We start from the raw sequence: 13,225 nt of genomic DNA, 5'->3' as shown, positions 1-13,225 counted from the left end.
TATAGATCAAATGTTGCTGTTGGCACAGCCTTTATTTACACTTATGGAAAACAGGTGCTGCTGTTTATCACTTACAGCAGCTGTACAACTGAACAGGCTACTTGTGATGTGAAAGACAATACCTTGATTTTCACTCTGAACACAAGAGCCACAACCTTGTCACCAGTAGGCTGAGGTATTCAGTGGTAACGCTAACAGATTATATTCAGAGATAGATAGATAGATAGATAGATAGATAGATAGATAGATAGATAGATAGATAGATAGATAGATAGATAGATAGATAGATAGATAGATAGATAGATAGATAGATAGATAGATAGATAGATAGATAGATAGATAGCATGAATGTGAGCATGAATGATTGTCTGTCTCTCTGTGTTACCCTGTAATAGGGTGCGACCTGTCCAGGGTGTAAACTGCTGAAATGGGCTCTGTCCCCGCTGTTTTTTAAGAGATAATTGAAGGATGATCAAACTTTTTAACCATTGAAGTAAAAAGAGATTGAAATATAATAATAGTAATAATATATTTTATTAATAGGCAACTACAATTTAGCAAATGTTTAAAAGCACCTACACGAAGATGTCCCCAGAGTAGAAACATGTGTCTAGAAAGGACTTTGTTATCACAGGAGTAATTAGCTGTTTTTGCACTGCAGGACCAACCTACTAATCAGAGTCTGCTTTTCCGCATCAGCTGCAGTGTCGCATCTACAGGACTCACATGGATGGAAACATTTTGCAACAGCTTCCACCAAAAATTTCAATTCTGAACAAGCCAAAAGAAAAATATCGGAGAAAACCAAGATGGCTGCTGTTTTTCTACTAGAGGAAAACTGTTTAGTTGTTGAAGCTGATGTCTGAGCAGCAGTTTGATGTTATTTGTCTTGATTTTGGTATTTTTCAAAAAATGCTTTCAGAGATGAACCAGTCCACTTTAACATCAGCTCGCAAGCCTTTTTGGGGGGCACTGCGAGGCACCTTCCACAGAACATGCACAAATGTACCAGTCGTATGAAGACAAGTGAAGATGAAGCTGTGGTCCAAAGCTTTATTGGCACAAAGACTGATGTGCTCCCATTGCAAGCTGATACTAAAGTGGTAACCTACAGTCACTCTATAAAACTGTATTATATGCATGTGTTTGCACTTTTAGAAACACCAATCAGGCTTTTTTGGTTCATCCATCGTGTAACTTTATTTGATTTTAGTTCATTTGACAAAATCTCCCAAACCAAAATTATAAGGAGAAAAAGGGCCATTTTCAGCCACAAGGGAAAGAAATCCATATGACAAATCCAATAACTATATAACAGCATTCAGTGGCTCCACAGCCATGTTTTGGACATGAGCAGAGTGGATTTCAGTGGGGTTTGAGTTCACTGCGTGGGTTGGGGGAGGAGAAGAGAGTTCGTTTTAGCCCCCCAGCATGATGCCTAAACAGCAGTAAGTAAATGTGACAATGAAGCCCCCGGGCTGCTGCAGGCAGTCTTGGCCTTGCAGTGCATGTCTTTGTGCGGGGGTGTTCGCATGTGCCAATGTATCGGTGCGTGCATATAAGGAAGGAAATGGAGCACATGTGAGACAATTCATGGCACTGCACAGTCAAGGTCGTGACTCCTCTGACTGTGATACTCACACTGGCATGGGATCTGTTGGCGCTCTTTATTTTACTGCCAGCTTCAGCGGGGATGATAAAATTAGATCAAAGATATTAATCAGAGTGGTGGCAGCCACTGTTAAACCAGTGGAAGTTGTATTGTTGTGATTTATCCCATTTGCACTGCACTCATCCCATTTCTCCAAGAACAGATGAATCAGGAACTACAGAAGAGCAAGCATTTTAAATTTTGGAACTTAAAGCTTCTGATGAACTCTGCTTCTTATAAATGGATTGTATGCAAATGTATGTGCATGTCGAACTGTCCCATCTGGCTCCATTATTTGTGCTTTAACATACAGTTGCAACACCCATCAGCACTTTGTATTCACCATAAACAGTCCTATAGGACACGGGCTCCTATGTTATTCTATCCTATGTGTTGGTCACTAAAACTGGAAGCTTTTATTGGACAACCTTGTTGATCAAGTCAGTCAGTAATTGCAAAGAAAACTATAATTAAGGTCTCAAACAAAATGATATCATCTTGGGTTAAATGGCTAATGGAGTTGTATAGTAGTTTAATGGAGACAGTGAGAAATTAGATTTTAGAGAAAGCAAATAGGTTCCCTTCCTAAGCTTCCTTGAGTACTTCACAGCACTTAGAGGACCCACATGACACCTCAAATTCATTTATTCTCTGTTAAGCATTGGTCCAAAATACAGCGTAATGGAGTAAATGTATGATGCAGTTCAGGAATGCACTCTTTTTTTTCCTCTGTTTTTTCATATAATGTATACAATATACAGTGCCATGAAAAGGTCTGGGGCTGCTTAACTTCTTCCAGATGTCCAAGCATTAGTTTGTGCCCTAAAGCTGAAGCACACTCGGGTTCTGTAGCAGGACAAACATGTCCTATAAAACATAACAGCAATGGTGGCCTTGCAAAAAAAAAAAGGTTTTGGAGTGGCATAGTCAAAATCTGGACTTAAATCAGATTGAGATTCTTTGGCACGGCCTTAAATGGGCTGTTTATGGACTAAAACTCTCTAATGTGCCTGAATTAAAATAATTTTGCAAAGAAGAGTGAGCCAAAGTTCGTCCACAGGGATGTGAAAGACTCATTGCCAGTTATCAAAAACTTGATTGCAGTTCTTGCTGCCTAGAGTGGCGAAACCAGTTATTAGGTTTAGACAGCAATTACTTTTTCTGATACAGTCACTTAGGTTTAGATAGCTTTTTTCACTTAATAAATGAAATCATAATTTAAAAACTGCATTTGATATTTATTTTTGTCTGAAATTAAAATTTGTTTGATGAAACATGTAAGTGTGACAAATATGGAAAAACTAAGAAAATCAAGAAGGGGATAAAATAGTTTTCCACGGCACCGTATGCAGTATAAAATTAAAATTACAAATATTAATAAAAATAAATTACAAATAATAAGGCGTGAATGTGTAATTTATTTATTTGACGGTAAGACAAAAAGAAAAATGTAAAACAAGTTAAAGAAGGAAATCAGACAAAGTGGGACATAATAAAAGAACCTGAAGCTCTTAATGAAGTGAAATATTAACTCCATAATGTTGTAATAGTGAGTAAGTGTAAGTGTCTATAATGTGATGTAGGTAACCAGTGCTGGGAAGTAACGGAATACATGTGCCAACGTTACGTATTTAAAATACAAAATATGAGTAACTGTATTTCGTTACAGTTACTGTTAAAAAAGGTGATAATTAGAATACAGTTTGATAAAATAAATGGACTACACGGCCGTCTTTTCCTGTTTTATATGTTAGGCTATCCCCTCTCTACTTTTGGTAACTCCAAACAAAACACGAAATAAGAGGCTCTAATGTAAGCATCCTGTTAATGTTGGTGGCGTCAGTTACACAATGACCTGGAGCCAGCACAACAGCAGTGCACGGGCAGGAATGCATTTCTTACTTGGAACTACTGTGACCGTTCAATGCCAGCAACCAAGATGCTCTCAGCTCAAAAGACTCCAACTCCAACCCTTAAGAAACATCTGGAAGTAAGTTCTTTTTAAAAAAAAAACTAACGTTAGCCTACTGCAACTAGCTTGTTTTAGTTGTGGTAGCTACCTGGGTTATGTCCCATTTCAGTATCTTCAATGTACTATTGCTGTGTGATTTATTACTATTACTGAAGGCCACTCGCCATCGAGCTAATATTGTTAGCTGCCGTTAGCTGAGGTTAGTTTATAGACTGCAGAATGTTAGACTAAAGCTAGCTAACAATGTTAGCTAGCGTGGCGAGTAGCCTTCAGTAATTGTGTGGATGCCTTAATAGGCATCCACACTATTGAGTTCCTGTTTCTCTTTATTCTTTATTATTCCGGGTGTTTCCGTACACTTTTTGCCGTGGATCTACTTCCACAATTTTTGTGCTATTTTCACCGTTCAAACTCTAAACTGTTCTGCTCTTTCTGCTAATGCCGGCTATGACTTTTGGTGTTTATTACTATTATACTTTTTAAAATATTACACTTTTTTCCTTTAATTTGTCCCATTGAAATGAATGGGAAACTTCCACAATTCTGCTAAAACTTTCTTGTCTTTGAAACTTAACTACTGCCTCATACTTTCACCTAGAAACTTCATTCAAACTTTAAAATGTTCTCAAATGATTTGGCTATTCCTGTATGATTCAGCTTTTTCAGATCTTCTACCGTTTTAATCTTATCCCTCTTTGAGTTTTCAGTTGCAAAATTGTGATTTTTCAGAAAATACATGCGTTGCTATGGTTGCTATGCAATTAACTCAGAGGGGACAGTGAAACTGTTTGAATTTTCTCTTCATGTCCAAACAACTTCTTGCTACTTGCTCAATTTCCACTCAAGCCCCACACATTATACATCAAAACGTAGGTATTTTTGCTGGCTTTCAGAAAATGTCACTATCATTGTTGTGGGACTTATAGATTTTTTGCAAATCTCCTCAGAGTAACACAAAGTCAGAAAACTCTCCATATAAACTCAATGGAGAGTTTGTTCAAAATCACCGCTGGATTTCTCTAATGAGAGGCATTTTCAAATTGTCATATCTCCTTAACGAAGCGAAGTTAAGACATGAGGCTTGTCCCCGTATATGTTCAGACACTCCTGACGCTCACAATTCAAGAATTTCTTTCTCACCTATTACCGTTCTGAAATGAGTTGGACTTGTTTGAGGGTAGGAAATTTGTCCCTCGCTCAGATTTCATCAGATTTCAATCTCTGGAAATGAACCACTTTTTTCTCTCGTCATATCTTTTTGATGGATTTCCACAGAGCCCTGAAAATTTCCATGACTGTTCACCAAAGCCTGCTGTTTCTTACGGTGAAAGAATGATTTTGATGCTCCATATAGATTTTGAGTTACCAAAGGTTGTTTGAGCGCAAGTCAAGGCAGTTTTTGCTTCGCCTCTACTCAGTTACAGTGTATTACAAGTCATATATCTTTAATAATTTATGTTTTATCTCTGAATTATGAAGACCTGAAGATTCCCCCATCTCTTCTGAATAAAACGATGCCTGAATGACCGTTCTAGCCTCTACGGTTAGGAAATTATGGCCATTTGTTCGAGGGGAATCCTGAATGTCAGAAATACACTGAAGAAAACTCACACCTCTCTCTGTGTCTGTGTGTGTAAGGGCTGACTACAGCAGGTGCAGCTAATTTAACTGACCTTCATATACCAAGCCCAGACTCTCCACAGCTCCTGTTCCCTTTACTCTCTGTGTATGTGTGTCTGTGTATCAATATTTCTCCTATGTTTAGGTATTACTCCTCAATCATAGTATTTCTGCTAAAGCAAAGTACTTCTACTACATCTTAGTACTTCTGCTAAATCATAGTATTTCTGCTAATTCATAGTATTTTTGCAAAATCATGGTATTTGTGCAAAATCATGGTTTTGGGGCCAAATATTTCTGTTATTTTATAATATATGTGCTGAATATATTATATGTGCCAAATCATAGTATTTATCCCAAATTATAGTATTTATGCCAAATTACAGTATTTCTGCTAAAACGCAGAAATAGTACCTTTTAGCAGGAATTTCTACCAAAAGATAGTACTTCTGCTAAATCAGAGTATTTCTGCTAAACCAGAGTATTCCTGCCAAATCATAGTATTTGTACTGAAACATGGTACTTCTGCCCAATCATAGTATTTGTACTAAATCATAGTACTTGTGCCAAATCATAGTATTTATACCCAATCATAGTATTTCTGCTAAATCATAGCATTTGTGCCAAATCATGGTATTTGTGCAAAAACATAGTATGTCTGCAAAACCATAGTATATCTCTTATGTTATAGTATTACTACTAAGGCATAGTATTTCTGCCAAATCATAGTATGTGTGCCAAATCGCAGTATTTATACCAAATCACAGTATTTGTGGTAAAACATAGTATTTCTGCCATATTGTGGTATTTGTGCAAGAACATTGAACTGTTATGTTATAGTATTACTACTAAGTCATAGTATTTCTGCATTGTTATAGTATTTGTACTAAAACGTAGTATCTCTGCCAAGTCATAGAATTACTGCAATTTCATAGTTTTTTTTAGGAAATCTGTTATGTTATAGTATTACTACTAAGTCATAGTATTTCTGCCAAATCATAGTATTTGTGCCAAAGCATCGTATTTGTATGGAGTCATAGTATTTCTTCTAAGTCATAGTATTTTAATCAAATCTCAGTAGTTGTTGTTAAAACGCAGTATTATTGCCAAATCATAGTATCTGTACCCAATCTTAGTATTTCTGCTAAATCATAGCATTTGTTCCAAATCATGGTATTTGTGAAAAAACATAGTATGTCTGCAAAACCATAGTATATCTCTTATGTTATAGAATTACTACTAAGGCATAGTATTTCTGCCAAATCATAGTATTTGTACTAAATCATAGTACTTGTGCCAAATCATAGTATTTGTTGCACATCATAGTATTGGAACCAAAACATAGTATTTGTCCCAAAGCATCGTATTTGTATGGAGTAATAGTATTTCTTCAAAATCATAGTATTTCAATCAAATCTCAGTAGTTGTGTTAAAATGCAGTATTATTGCCAAATCATAGTATTTGTACCCAATCATAGTATTTTTGCCAAATTGTGGTATTTGTGCCCAATTAATAATTCTGTTATGTTATAGTATTACTACTAAGTCGTAGAATATCTGTTATGTTATAGTGTATCTGCGGAATATAGTATGTGTGCCAAATCGTAGTATTTATACCAAATCACAGTATTTATGCTAAAACATAGTATTTCTGCCATATTGTGGTATTTGTGCAAGAACATTGAACTGTTATGTTATAGTATTACTACTAAGTCATAGTATTTCTGCCAAATCATAGTATTTGTGTGAATTTGTATACTGTAATATCACTGTAGTATGTAGTGGCTAAGTAGGGGGTGTTTACAGTGTAAATAGGTCATCTCTTGTGTTGGAGTGCCCTCTTGTGGCGCCTTTTGGGTAGTGCCTTAGTAAACGTGAACCCTGTAAGAAGTGGTATCAGACTGATTTGTAGTGGAGGAATTTGTTGCCAGTTTTCTTAATCATAGAAACCACACCATATCACCTCTCCACATCCTCCTACTGTATGCCATGCCTCCCTGTACCATCCATCTGACCGCCAATAAACTCCACCTGTGGTAATCTAATCCCTGGATGTCAGCCTCTCCTTCTGACCGAGGATAGTTACTATTGCAGCACCACCCAGCATTAAACTGACGTACACCATTCTGTACAATAGTATTTGTGCTAAAAAGTAGTATTTCTGCCAAATCATAGTATTACTGCTATTTCATACTATTTAAGCGAAATTACAGTGTTTCTGCAAAAACATGTTTGAGGGGTGGAAATCTGTCCTCCTCTCATTTTTCAAACTCCGAAAATTAAGCCATTTCTTCTCTCGTCATATCTCCGTGACAGAGATACAAAGAGCTATGTAAATCGCAGTCAAAGTACACCAAAGTCCGCTGATTCACCCAGTGCAAGAATTATGCTTCTATCCCACCTAGTTTTTGAGTACAAATTTATACACTATCACAGACCGGTAATTCATATTGATAATTTATTACAATTCTGCAAAGTTTTATGATTTTAGCAGCTTTTCTAATATGGACCTCAGATTCTTGTTAACAGTCTATGGCAGAAATACATACAAGTACACAGCCTGATGAAGCAGACAGAAGCAGTACCTCTGATTGGTTCAGCATTTTCACCTCTTATCAGCACAAATCTCAGCCTCTTCTGCTGTTTTCATTAGAATTGTAAGCTTTTCCACCTTTTTTCAGTTACGTGAGAACCAGTTTGGCTCAATGAGTAGCTGAAAAATATCAGCCTCTTCTGCTGTTTTAGCAGGATTTCAGAGTTCAGCTTTTTCACTTGTTTTAAGCAAAAATTTCAGTTTCTTTACCTCATTTCACAACAAAGTTCTTCCTCTTCACCTCTTTTCTGCTAATTTGAGCTTCTGCTCCACAGTGCACATTGTCCCTCTCATCATATCTTTGCTTGTGACCAGAACTCATTTGGCTCAGAGGGTAGGGCATCTGCCGTGAGACCCGGTGGCAGAGGTTTGAATCCTACCTGTGACAGTTGCTACACATGTTCCCTGCTTGCATGCGCTCTGCTTTCTTGTGTGTCACTGCTCTCCAGTGTGTCATTACACATACAGCCATCTTCAGCAAGCACTTCTGCTTCTACACCTCTTTTCAGCTCATCTTTTTGCTTCTTTGCCTCTTTTCAGCAGAAATTCTTCTGATTCACCTCTTTTCTGCCAAATGTTTAGCTTTTTCACCTCTTATCAGCACAATTCTAAGCAGCTTCTGCTAATTTCACCACAATTGTCACTCTCTCCACCTCTTCTTTGTGTGAATGAGTTTGGTGCAGTGAGGTGAATCGCCACCTTTAGACCAGAAGGGCCAGGTTCAAATCCTGCTCAGGGCAATGATTTTTGTTTTGTTTTTTCAACTTTTTCAGTTTTTTTCAGCAGACATCTTCAGCGTTAAGGCATCCACACAGCATTTTCGCAGGAAATGCAAATTTTTCTAGTAGTAATATAGTAATAAATCACACAATAGTACATTATGTAGTTGTAAAACTATGACAATATATTAAGTAATCCAAAGTATTCAGAATACGTTACTAACATTGAGTAACTTAACGGAATATGTTACAAAATACATTTTGGGGCATGTATTCTGTAATCTGTACTGGAATACATTTTAAAAGTAACCTTCCCAACACTGTAGGTAACAATACGCAGTATGCTTCTGTAGCCAGTGTAATTTCCCCATAATCTACATCCAGTCAAGCTCTTTCTGTGATTAACTGAAACATACTCCAATGGTGTTAAAAATTCTCACACCAAAATATCAACACTGACAGGAAGTGGCATATTCTCCTTTAGCTACGTTTCCTCCATTCAGCACCTTCCACACACGTGCAAACACACACACACAACCCCAGCTGTCCCTCTGGTCAACCCTGTCCCTGGCGTGTGTGCAGACAGGCCGGGTAATCCCTCAGGATGGGGTCTCTTGTTTTGACAACGCCTGTGAAGCCCAGCGTCTCTTACAACAAAACACAGACTGGCCTATCATCAGCAAAATGTCAGCCTTCAGCTCACTCCTTTCGCCACCCAAAGGAGGATCAGGTTGCCTTTACACTATGTGACCCATTAACTCAGAATAGAAACATTCTCAGCACCGGTATAATGATCCCTTTTGTTTGCTAAGACAATGACATTGATAAGAGACAAGCCATGCTCGTGGCTCCTTATACAACTGTGTATAAGGTTACAGAGTGGCCAGAGTAGTTCAAGCTGCTATATGTTTACAATCTAGTAGTTCCCCTTGGGATGAACACGATACCTGCGGGTCAATCAGCATTAGGACACATGCACACTCTTTAAATTAGGGCAGAACTGCTATAACCTGGGAATGTGCCAGCTGCATGAAAGGCATCAGGGTTTGGAAGTCAACATGTCAAAGGAACTATGAGTTTATATGATACAGAAGCTTTTTAGAACTCGATACTTAAATTACGTAAATCGCACGTAATACATAATTACGTAAATGTATTGTTTTTATGTATTGTTACTGATATATGAACCTATCTCCAAAAGACAATCTTGAAGCATCGCTATGCTATGTTATTATCAGCTGCGTGGTTCGTTTTAAGATGTGTGGGTGAAATTCTAGTATTTTATTTGGGATGTTACTCAGCTCTAATCAGCAGCTATCTGTGTCCGTGTGACGCATCCATACAGTTTATGGATGTAGCTTGCTAACTAAGTAAGCAATTATCACCAGGTGTTCCAGGTGAGTTAGAATGATCCAGAATGGTGTTCTAGCACCTTTCGTTAATGAGAAATGAAATTGTGAAGGCAGATTCATGCATTTTACTGTCAAATGAGTTATTTTTTTGTGTGCTGAGATACTTGCTCACTATGAAGAAGATAAGTCATTTTATTCGTTCTCATCCGTGCAGTCCATTCATGGTACAGATATAAATAAAGTTGCAGCTGTAGCATTTAGCTAGTGCTGCGGTAGAGGTCAGATAATCAGTCATACTGTTTGCGTATCGGTGAATTTTAAATGCAACTTGCAAATACCTCAACACATATAATATTTCTGGGTGATTTACAGCTTTTTGTATTTTTCCGGAGTGAGGTTAATGCGCAACACTGAGAGATGGAGAACGAAGTACGAAAGGAAAGAAAAGAGAGAAAGGTGAGAGCGTTTGGTGGCATTTGATCATTTTTAACATAGACATAGTTTTTAAAAATGTTGAAAACTGGACATTTAAATTGTATATGTGATGTTGTAATGCATTTTTAAACTTTTTTTTTCTGAGTTTTGAAATCAGGTAGTGGAGGTATATATATATATTGTGTGTTTCTGAGTTACATTTTTGCAAAACATCTTGCAAAGAAATGTGAAGAATGCTAATGTTCTGTTATTTAGGAATTGCATGAAAATGCCAGACAGTTTAGTGCGTGCTGTGCTGGATATTTTGCAGTGTTGTGACGAAGTTTGCAGCAGTGCACTGTGTTGGCCTGGTGCTGAGCTGTTGTTGTGTTCAGCGTCATCATTAGATCAAGAGTAGCAGGCACCGTTTTACATTTAAGGTGAGGATACTGATTAGTTTCATTTAGTGAATGAATAATACTAGTGTTATAGTATCTCTGGCTGGAAATCAGCCATGTAGCACACTTCAGTTGCTAAATCCAGAAGAGCATCAAAAAAATCTACTGGAGCTGACAAAACAAGTTATTTTCGACAATTTATTTCTAATGAATTCTACACCGCTACAGCAGATCTTAGTGGTCCTTCACATGCTAACCTGAGCATTTTTAACCCCCTATTACTACCAATAACCTATTGCTATACCAATTTATAGCCAAGTATTTAGTTTATGAATTTGATTGACAGATATTTCTTTTTTGGAGGATTAATTTTCTTCTAAAGTAGGACAAGATCTATAAATACCATATGAAACCATGAAACAGGGGATATAGCTAACCTACTACTGTTAATTTACAAAATAATTTTATCAGCACTTTTAAAGCGCAGTCTTTAAACAGATTACTCAAACTGTGGATTGGATTGTATGATTGTATGTATTCACCTGTGAACTCTACATGTGCTTTAAGTGTAGTTTGTTATCTGAGAGCAGAGGCTATCCCTTGGCCCATATTTCCACTCAGCGTCTGCATGCTCGATGCCTTTGTTCCCTTCCTACTGCAAACTCTCAAAAACCTGACTATTCTTTTATTCGTTTTTCTTAATTGCTAATTCAGATTTAGGCCCTAACTTCAGTCACACGTAGCAGATGTTACAGGATTTCAGAGGCAGTAATAATGAGCCAAATTCCCCAAATTATGCGTTTTAACCTAAGTGTGCTGCAACTGACAGCTGAGTGCGCTGCAGCGTATGAAAGCACAGACAAGTCGACAAAACACACGCAAAGTGAGAAAACACCTTTACTAATTTGATAATACACACAGAGCAATTAGGGAAAAAACATGCTTCAATGTGAGAAAACACAATGAAATTCAGACAGACATGTTTCCAGGGGACACTAAAAAGTGACGTACACGCTTGGAAGCGTTTGTTGTTGCTGTGGTGAATAATAAAGTTAATGAAGTCGTCTGTTCAACTGTGCTGTGAGAAAATGAGCTGCTTTTTTTTTTTCAGACCACATTTTTCAGATATCGACTGTTAACCCTGCAAGCGTTTCAGGGTCACGTGCTTAAGACTTCGCTTCGACTCTGCAAAACGGACCACAGCACACACAGCAACCTTTTCTCGTCTCCTCCTCAATTCGTAATACCAACACCCCAGCCTGCTACAGCAACCCCAGACAGTTTTCCATTGGTTAGCCCCAAGACACAGAGGAGCATATCTGTAGCCAACCTTGACGTGCTAAACTAGGACGCTGAAGGGGACAGAAATGGGAGGAGAGAGCAGGAGAGTAAGCGAGGGGAGGGGAGGGGAGAGGAGTGGAAGGGGGAACCTAATGAAAACCTGCTGGAGGAGTGGCAGAAATAAGGAAGTGAGGATGGAGAGCTGAGAGGGTTATGGCAAAGAGGGGGACGGAGAAAGGAGCAGTGGAGAGGGAAGGGAGTGAAGGTGGAGAGTGTGAGTAAAGGGAGGGAGAGAATAGGGTGGATTTTTTTTTTTTTTTTGGTGATTTGTACTCCGGCTGCATATGTGCCTGGTCTCCATCTTCTCCATTCTCTGCTTCAAAACTGGAAAAATCAATACGCCCACAGTCTAGTGTATCCCCACATGAACTGGATCATTAAAAATATATAATCAAACGCCCGCTCGTCATTTTTCATCACCATTACCATCATCACGTATCTGAAGAGCGCACAGATACCAGTATATCACCAACATGGTTGTAACAATTTAATAACCCAATCAATGGCCTTCTAATTATTTCAGTGCCACAGTTAATCGTCCAGTTAAAGCAGTCCTTCAGCCTCGACTCGCGCAGAGAATGGCACACGGAGACAGGCTGCTTGTTAACAAATGCACACAGCAGAACCGAAGCTGGGCTGTTGTAATAAGAATATCTGACTTCTCACATTCACAACTCAATCCAACTCAGGGTCGCAGTGTTGCCTAGTAACGATGGCACACTACTGACCTTATCTACGTGGTCATAAAAATGTATGAAGAAGCCCCCCCCCCCCCCCCCCCTCACGCCTTCAACCTCCTCCCCGCCAGCCTTCGCTCAGTCCTTCCTACAACCACACAACAACCTCAGAGCTCTTATTGCCCCTCTTTTACGAGTAGCAAGTAGCCAGGGGCCGAGCATCCTCTACACTCCCCCTAACCCTGCCGGGCAGCTCTGCGGTGGGTATTCTCTGCCCAGGAGCTCCTGTCTCTTTTTATACAGAAAGGGGGGGTGAGGAACATGAAAACACTTGAGCCTTCACAAAAACACAATGCTCTTGTTTCTGTGCACACTACATGCATGCAGAACACAACAGATACAACGCTGGTGGGCGTGAAGTGGGAGGCTGGAAGGATGCAGATTGCATGCTATGAAACTGATAGATAGCTGTAAGAACAGAGGGACAC

The sequence above is a fragment of the Maylandia zebra genome, linkage group LG14, assembly GCF_041146795.1.
Source record: "Maylandia zebra isolate NMK-2024a linkage group LG14, Mzebra_GT3a, whole genome shotgun sequence".
Classification (NCBI taxonomy): domain Eukaryota; kingdom Metazoa; phylum Chordata; class Actinopteri; order Cichliformes; family Cichlidae; genus Maylandia; species Maylandia zebra.
Note: the sequence above shows the minus strand (reverse complement) of the source record.